The sequence below is a fragment of the Triturus cristatus genome, chromosome 3_1 (genome assembly GCF_964204655.1).
Source record: "Triturus cristatus chromosome 3_1, aTriCri1.1, whole genome shotgun sequence".
Taxonomy (NCBI): domain Eukaryota; kingdom Metazoa; phylum Chordata; class Amphibia; order Caudata; family Salamandridae; genus Triturus; species Triturus cristatus.
The window spans coordinates 567,190,629-567,198,498 of record NC_140583.1 but is presented as its reverse complement, the minus strand read 5'-3'; the positions used below and the strand labels follow the sequence as shown (position 1 = coordinate 567,198,498).

Sequence of the window (7,870 nt, the reverse complement as noted above, 5' to 3'; positions counted from 1 at the left end):
TACATGCACTGCAATCTAGCCTTCCAGGGTGCCCCTTGATAGAGACAGCTCTGGGTTTGTCCTGATGGCCTGGAATAATTCCTAAACAGATTCTTGTAAATAATGTTTTGTTTAATTTCTTTTTAATGTAATTGATGTGAGGGAGTCTATTACTATTTGCAGAGAAATGTGTTTGTTTCATGCAACACAACGAAAGAGGGAGCGAGATTTCACTCCGGTCCCGAGCAAAGCCAGCCTTTCAATTCACAAATTGTTCACTAATGACCCAAGTATGTAACAAAGGTAATTCTGAAGTACTCCAAATGAATATCATGTATTACTTTTATTCATGTCATCACACGTAGGATGCCGTGGTATTTTTTAACAGCTTCTCATGTTACTGGCATGCCTATCTGAGCCTTATTCCTGAGCACGCACAAAATACAACGTACATCCCGGACTCACAGCGTTTGTTACCCAATGCATTTCGGGCCTGAAACGACCCTTCGTCAGGGGTTCACTATGAGTAAAAAAACATGCACATTAGATTCGTAATTTTATGTGACCCCAGCTAAAACAATATTTGACCATGTGACGCATTAACTGTATTGTCTCCCCAGTTCAGCATTTTTCTGTCAATAATCAACCCACACTGGCTTCAACGATGTTAAATACTCAAACCATATCCAACACTACTAACAGGTCGTCGCCCCCACATCAGAACATCTAACCTCCCACACAGAGCACAAAATCCTCTCGCCACACAAAACACCTTGGTTCCCCTCGTACCTCAACAAATCTTCACATTCAAATCTGTTTCCCATCAGTTCTTCTCTATACAGACAGCGTGGGTTCAATTATCTTCCCCCTCTTTAAATTTTCAAAAAACGTAACTCCATCCCTCGCTCTCAACCAATGGCGTTCGTCCCGCGTTCAAGATGTTTATCAGAGGAAACTACTGTGTCCATCAGCCACTACTAAAGCTCACGGCAATGTACACCTGAACCCACTACTTATACACATACATGTTATTCTACCTCATTTCAGTGCAATTTTGGTTCTTGTCAGGCAATAGAATTTGCATACTCTGCCCTCCCTTTGGTGATATACAACACTGATACTGTTAAGTGATAATTTCAGTATTAATGACATATGAAAATAGAGTCCCAATTCATTTCTCGAAGTTCTCAAAGTTTGACAGCCGTAGAAATTCATCATCCAAACCTAATCCAACCACGGTTCTTTGATCTATTCTCAGGATGTGGCTTCCTACTTGTGTGCTTTCAGAGTTTTCTTTTCCGTTAGATTCCGGGTGCTGCTTGTAAATAGGGCTGTAAAGTTATGAGAAAGAGTGTTACAGTGCACACCGTTTTTATTTACTTCTTTTATCTTCTTCGTTCGTCTTCTCAAAATTTACAATTGATTAGCGTGCAGCCTGGAGAGCGAGATCCATCCTGGTGTCCCGCACGTAAACACAACGAAAGAGGGAGCGAAATTTCACTCCGGTCCCGAGCACAGCCAGCATTTCAATTCACAAATTGTTCATTAATGATCCAAGTATGTAACAAAGGTAATTCTGAAGTACTCCAAATGAATATCATGTATTACTTTTATTCATGTCATCACACGAAGGATACAGTGGTATTTTTGAACAGCTTCTCATGCTACAGGCATGCCTATCCGGGCCTTATTCCTGAGCACGCAGAAAATACAACGTACATACCGGACTCACAGCGTTTGTTACCCAATGAATTTCGGGCCTGAAACGGCCCTTCGTCAATGGGGTTCACTACGAGTAAAAAAACATGGATATTAGATATGTAATTTTATGTGGCCCCAGTTAAAACAATATTTAACCATGTGACATATTAACTGTATTGTCTCCCCAGTTCAGCGTTTTTCCCTCTATAATCAAAAGATTGCCGCAATAATATTACCCAAACCGGCCTCAACGATGTTAAATCCCCAAACCATATTCAACACTACTAACAGGTGATCGCCCCAACATCAGAACATCTAACCTCCCACACAGAGCACAATATCCCCTCGCCACACAAAACACCTTGGTTCCCCTCGTACCTCAACAAATCTTCACATTCAAATCTGTTTCCCATCAGTTCTTCTCTACACAGACAGCGTGTGTTCAATTATCTTCCCCGTCTTTACATTATCCAAAAACGTAACTCCACCCCTCGTTCTCAACCAATGGCGTTCGTCCCGCTTTCAAGATGTTTATCAGAGGAAACTACTGTGTCCATCAGCCACTACTAAAGCTTACGCCAATGTACACCTGAACCCGCTACCTACGCACATACACGTTATTCTACCGCGTTTCAGTGCAATCGCGGTTCTCGTGAGGCAATATAATTTGCATACTCCGCCCTCCCTTTGGTGATATACAACACTGATAATGTTAAGTGACAATTTCAGTATTAATGACATGAAAATAGAGTCCCAATTAATTTCTCGAAGTTCTCAAAGTTTGAAAGCCATAGAAATTCATCATCCGAACCTAATCCGCCCACGGTTCTTTGATCTATACTCAGGATGTGGCTTCCTACGTGTGTGCTTTCAGAGTTTTCTTTTCCGTTAGATTCCGGGTGCAGCTTGTAAATAGGGCTGTAAAGTTATGAGAAAGAGTGTTACAGTGCACACCGTGTTTATTTACTTCTTTTATCTTCTTCTCAAAATTTACAATTGATTAGCGTGCAGCCTGGACAGCGAGATCCACCCTGGTGTCCCGCACGTAAACACAAGGAAAGAGGGAGCGAGATTTCACTCTGGTCCCGAGCACAGCCAGCATTTCAATTCACAAATTGTTCACTAGTGATCCAAGTATGTAACAAAGGTAATTCTGAAGTACTCCAAATCAATATCATGTATTACTTTTATTCATGTTATCACACGTACAAAGCAGTGGTATTTTTAAACAGCTTCTCATGCTACAGGCATGCCTATCCGTGCCTTATTCCTGAGCACGCAGAAAATACAACGTACATCCCGGACTCACAACATTTGTTACCCAATGCATTTCGGGCCTGAAACGGCCCTTCGTCAGGGGTTCACTACGAGTGAATAAACATGCATATTAGATTCGTAAATTTATGTGGCCCCAGTTAAAACAATATTTAACCATGTGACACATTAACTGTATTGTCTCCCCAGTTCAGCGTTTTCCCCTCTATAATCAATAGATTCCAGCTATAATATTACCCAAACCGGCATCAACGATGTTAAATCACCAAACAATATTCAACACTACTAACAGGTGATCGCCCCCACATCAGAACATCTAACCTCCCACACAGAGCACAATATCCCCTCGCCACACAAAACCCCTTGGTTCCCCTCGTACCTCAACAAATCTTCACATTCAAATCTGTTTCCCATCAGTTCTTCTCTATACAGACAGCGTGTGTTCAATTATCTTCCCCCTCTTGAAATTTTCAAAAAACGTAACTTCACCCCTCGTTCTCAACCAATGGCGTTCGTCCTGCATTCAAGATGTTTATCAGAGGAAACTACTGTGTCCATCAGCCACTACTAAAGCTTACGGCAATGTACACCTGAACCCGCTACCTATACACATACACGTTATTCTACCGCGTTTCTGTGCATTCGCGGTTCTCGTCAGGCAATAGAATTTGCATACTCCACCCTCCCTTTGGTGATATACAACACTGATACTGTTAAGTGACAATTTCAGTATTAATCACATATGAAAATAGAGTCCCAATTCATTTCTCGAAGTTCTCAAAGTTCGAAAACCATAGAAATTCATCATCCGAACCTAATCCGCCCACGGTTCTTTAATCTATTCTCAGGATGTGGCTTCCTACGTGTGTGCTTTCAGAGTTTTCTTTTCCGTTAGATTGCGGGTGCAGCTTGTAAATAGGGCAGTAAAGTTATGAGAAAGAGTGTTACAGTGCACACCGTGTTTATTTACTTCTTTTATCTTCTTTGTTCGTCTTCTCAAAATTTACAATTGATTAGCGTGCAGCCTGGACAGCGAGATCCACCCTGGTGTCCCGCACGTAAACACAAAAAAAGAGGGAGCGAGATTTCACTCCGGTCCCGAGCACAGCCAGCATTTCAATTCACAAATTGTTCACTAATGATTGAAGTATGCAACAAAGGTAATTCTGAAGTACTCAAAATGATATCATGTATTACTTTTATTCATGTCATCACACGTAGGATGCAGTGGTATTTTTGAACAGCTTCTCATGCTACAGGCATGCCTAGCCGGGCCTTATTCCTGAGCACGCAGAAAATACAACGTACATCCTGGATCACAGCGTTTGTTACCCAATGCATTTCGGGCCTGAAACGGCCCTTCGTCAGGGGTTCACTACAAGTAAAAAAACATGCATATTAGATTCGTAATTTTATGTGGCCCCACTTAAAACAATATCTAACCATGTGACACATTAACAGTTAATGTGTCAAATGGTTAAATATTGTTTTAACTGGGGCCACATAAAGGCCCAAAATGCATTGGGTAAGAAACGCTGTGAGTCTGGGATGTACGATGTATTTTCTGCGTGCTCAGGAATAAGGCCCGGATAGGCATGCCTGTAGCATGAGAAGCTGTTCAAAAATACCACTGCATCCTCCGAGTGATGACATGAATAAAAGTAATACATGATATTCATTTGGAGTACTTCAGAATTACCTTTGTTACATACTTGGATCATTAGTGAGCAATTTGTAAATTGAAATGTTGGCTGTGCTCGGGACCGAAGTGAAATCTCACTCCGTCTTTATTTGTGTTTACGTGCGGGACACAAGGGTGGATCTCGCTGTACAGGCTGCACACTAATCAATTGTAAATTTTGAGAAGACGAACAAAGAAGATGAAAGAAGTAAATAAACACGGTGTGCACTGTAACACTCTTTCTCATAACTTTTCTGCCCTATTTACAAGCTGCACCCGGAATCTAACGGAAAAGAAAACTCTGAAAGCACACACATAGGAAGCCACATTCTGAGAATAGATAAAAGAACCGTGGGCGGATTAGGTATGGATGATGAATTTCTATGGTTTTTGAACTTTGAGAACTTCGAGAAATGAATTGGGACTCTATTTTCATATGTCTTTAGTACTGAAATTGTCACTTAACAGTATCAGTGTTGTATATCACCAAAGGGAGGGCGGAGTATGCAAGTTCTATTGCCTGACGAGAACCGCGATTGCACAGAAACGCGGTATAATAACGTATATGTGTATAGGTAGCGGTTCAGGTGTACATTGCCATAAGCTTTAGTAGTGGCTGATGGACACAGTAGTTTCCTTTGATAAGCATCTTGAACGCGGGACGAACGCCATTGGTTGAGAACGAGGGGTGGAGTTACGTTTTTTGAAAATTTAAAGAGGGGGAAGATAATTGAACACACGCTGTCTGTATAGAGAAGAACTGATGGGAAACAGATTTGAATGTGAATATTTGTTGAGGTACGAGGGGAACCAAGGTGTTTTTTGTGGTGAGGGGATATTGTGCTCTGTGTGGGAGGTTAGATGTTCTGATGTGGGGGCGATCACCTGTTAGTAGTGTTGGATATGGTTTGAGTATTTAACATCGTTGAAGCCAGTGTGGGTAATATTATTGCTGGAATCCATTGATTATTGACAGAAAAATGCTGAACTGGGGAGACAATACAGTTAATGCGTCACATGGTTAAATATTGTTTTAACTGGGGCCACATAAAATTATGAATCTAATATGCATGTTTTTTTACTCGTAGTGAACCCCTGACGAAGGGCCGTTTCAGGCCCGAAATGCATTGGATAACAAACGCTGAGAGTCTGAGGTGTATGTTGTATTTTCTGCGTGCTCAGGAATAAGGCCCGGATAGGCATGCCTGTAGCATGAGAAGCTGTTCAAAAATACCACTGCATCCTATGTGTGATGACATGAATAAAAGTAATATATGATATTCATTTGGAGTACTTCAGAATTACCTTTGTTACATACTTGGATCATTAGTGAACAATTTGTGAATTGGAATGCTGGCTGTTCTCGGAACCGGAGTGAAATCTCGCTCCCTCTTTCCTTGTGTTTACGTGCGGGACACCAGGGTGGATCTTGCTGTCCAGGCTGCACGCTAATCAACTGTAAATTTTGAGAAGACAAACGAAGAAGATAAAAGAAGTAAATAAACACGGTGTGTACTGTAATATTCTTTCTCTGATTCATGCAACGACCATAAAAAAGTTTATTTTAAATCCAAGCGAATCCTCACATATGAAAAATTGGAGGATATCACTGATATTATTCGCTGTAAAATGAGTGGGCTGCTGCTTTGTTACAACAGTGAAAAAACATCACAGTCTCTGAATATTAGATTTAAACACTTTTAGAATTTCGACTATAGAGCCTGTGCACCGTTAGTAGCCTGGCTAAACAGGGTATGGCAGAGCTGAAAGCAAATCATTTAAACTCAATTTTTACTGAGCAAGGGCCCCCAAAATATTTTTGGCCCAGGGCACCCAAAATCCTTAACATGTCCATGCCACCACAAAGTCTGTCAGACAACACTGCTCTGAAGTAAAATAGACAACATCATTAATTTATTATTAGTTCTTTTTTTTTAAACATAAGCCCGACGTGTCCTAAACCCTCACTGCTTCAGGCAATCAACTTATTGTAACACCACTAAGGAATTCTCAATTAGGTTTTCGTTCAGCGCCCTCTCTGTGGACTTTCAACTTCGGATCCATAACTGGTTGGTGGGCAATTATCCCATTTTAATGATTTCTAGAGAAGATTTGTTTCTCTTGTACCAGCTCTGAGCTAGGGAGTGCTCGAACAATCTGACAACACCGTCTCCCTTTGAGTCCCTATTTTGCTATGTCTGCAAAATATTCAGCTTTGAGAGAAACTGCTATCAAAACTCTCTTGCCTTTCAGCTCGTTCTATTATTTGTGAGATTGGGTTCACAGCACTTGCAGTATTAAAGACTAAGTACCATTCAAGACTGGATGTGGAGTACAACCTGAGGATGGCAGTAGCAAAAATCCATCCACAGATGACCGTCTCTGTGGCGAGAAACAGGCACACCCGTCACATTTATGTTGGTGGTGTTATTATCAATCTATGTCATGGGTAAAACAAAGCATCCTAGTAAGCATCCTAGTAAAAAAAAAATTGCACACATTTTATGTTGGAAAATGGTGTTTTGAGCTGTGTAATAAGCCTCTTTCATTTCACCACACCCACTCACAAACCTGCAGTTTACTAAACACTCTTATTGTGTTGAACATTATTTGCTGGATATGGCCCGGGATATGCGCGTGGCGATCGATTATGTAGTGTACCAGATTCCAGAAATTTCCGTCAGGTGTTGGGGTGGCCCAACATCTAAAAAAAAGTAGCTGGGGGGCTCAACCTACAAAAGTTTGAAGACCTCTGCTGTAACCTTTGTTTTTTCAATGAATATCTAAGTTTTTGTAATGCTTTTTCCTAACTATAACAGCCCTGTAACCTTTGTTTTTTTAATGGAATTTCTAAGGCTTTTTAAATTCTGATTCCTAACTATTACTTACTGTAACCTCTGCTTTTTTCATGGAATTTCCATGGATTTTTAAGTAGCAATGGTGTTTGCAGAATGGTGTGGTAAGGGAGCGAGGCCTCTGACCAGCTCTCAGAAGGCCCACTGACCAGAACTTATAGAAAGTACCAGGAGGGCTTCTTGGTCTCCAAGGTCCTTTAGCTTCCAAAGCAACTTTATTCCCCAACCATTAGTGTACCAGGTGACGTATTTGCAGAGGGGTGCTGAAAGGGGGCATGGCCCCTGAAGACCTCCTAGCAAACTGACTGTGTGGAATTTGCTTGAGGTAACAAGGGGGCTACTTGGCACCCAAATACCCTCAATAGCCAAGGGGACTTCA

The 7,870-nt window shown here is 41.3% G+C and overlaps 1 long non-coding RNA gene across 1 annotated transcript; it reads right to left on the bottom strand.

Moving 5' to 3' along the window:
• Positions 1 to 340: 340 nt before the first annotated feature.
• On the bottom strand, positions 341 to 2,158 carry LOC146860567 (uncharacterized). The gene is made up of 2 exons (XR_014979175.1): positions 2,059 to 2,158; positions 341 to 1,768 (listed from the first exon to the last, which is right to left on the bottom strand). It is a non-coding gene; the product is annotated as an uncharacterized LOC146860567 (long non-coding RNA).
• Between the last annotated feature and the right edge of the window lie 5,712 nt (positions 2,159 to 7,870).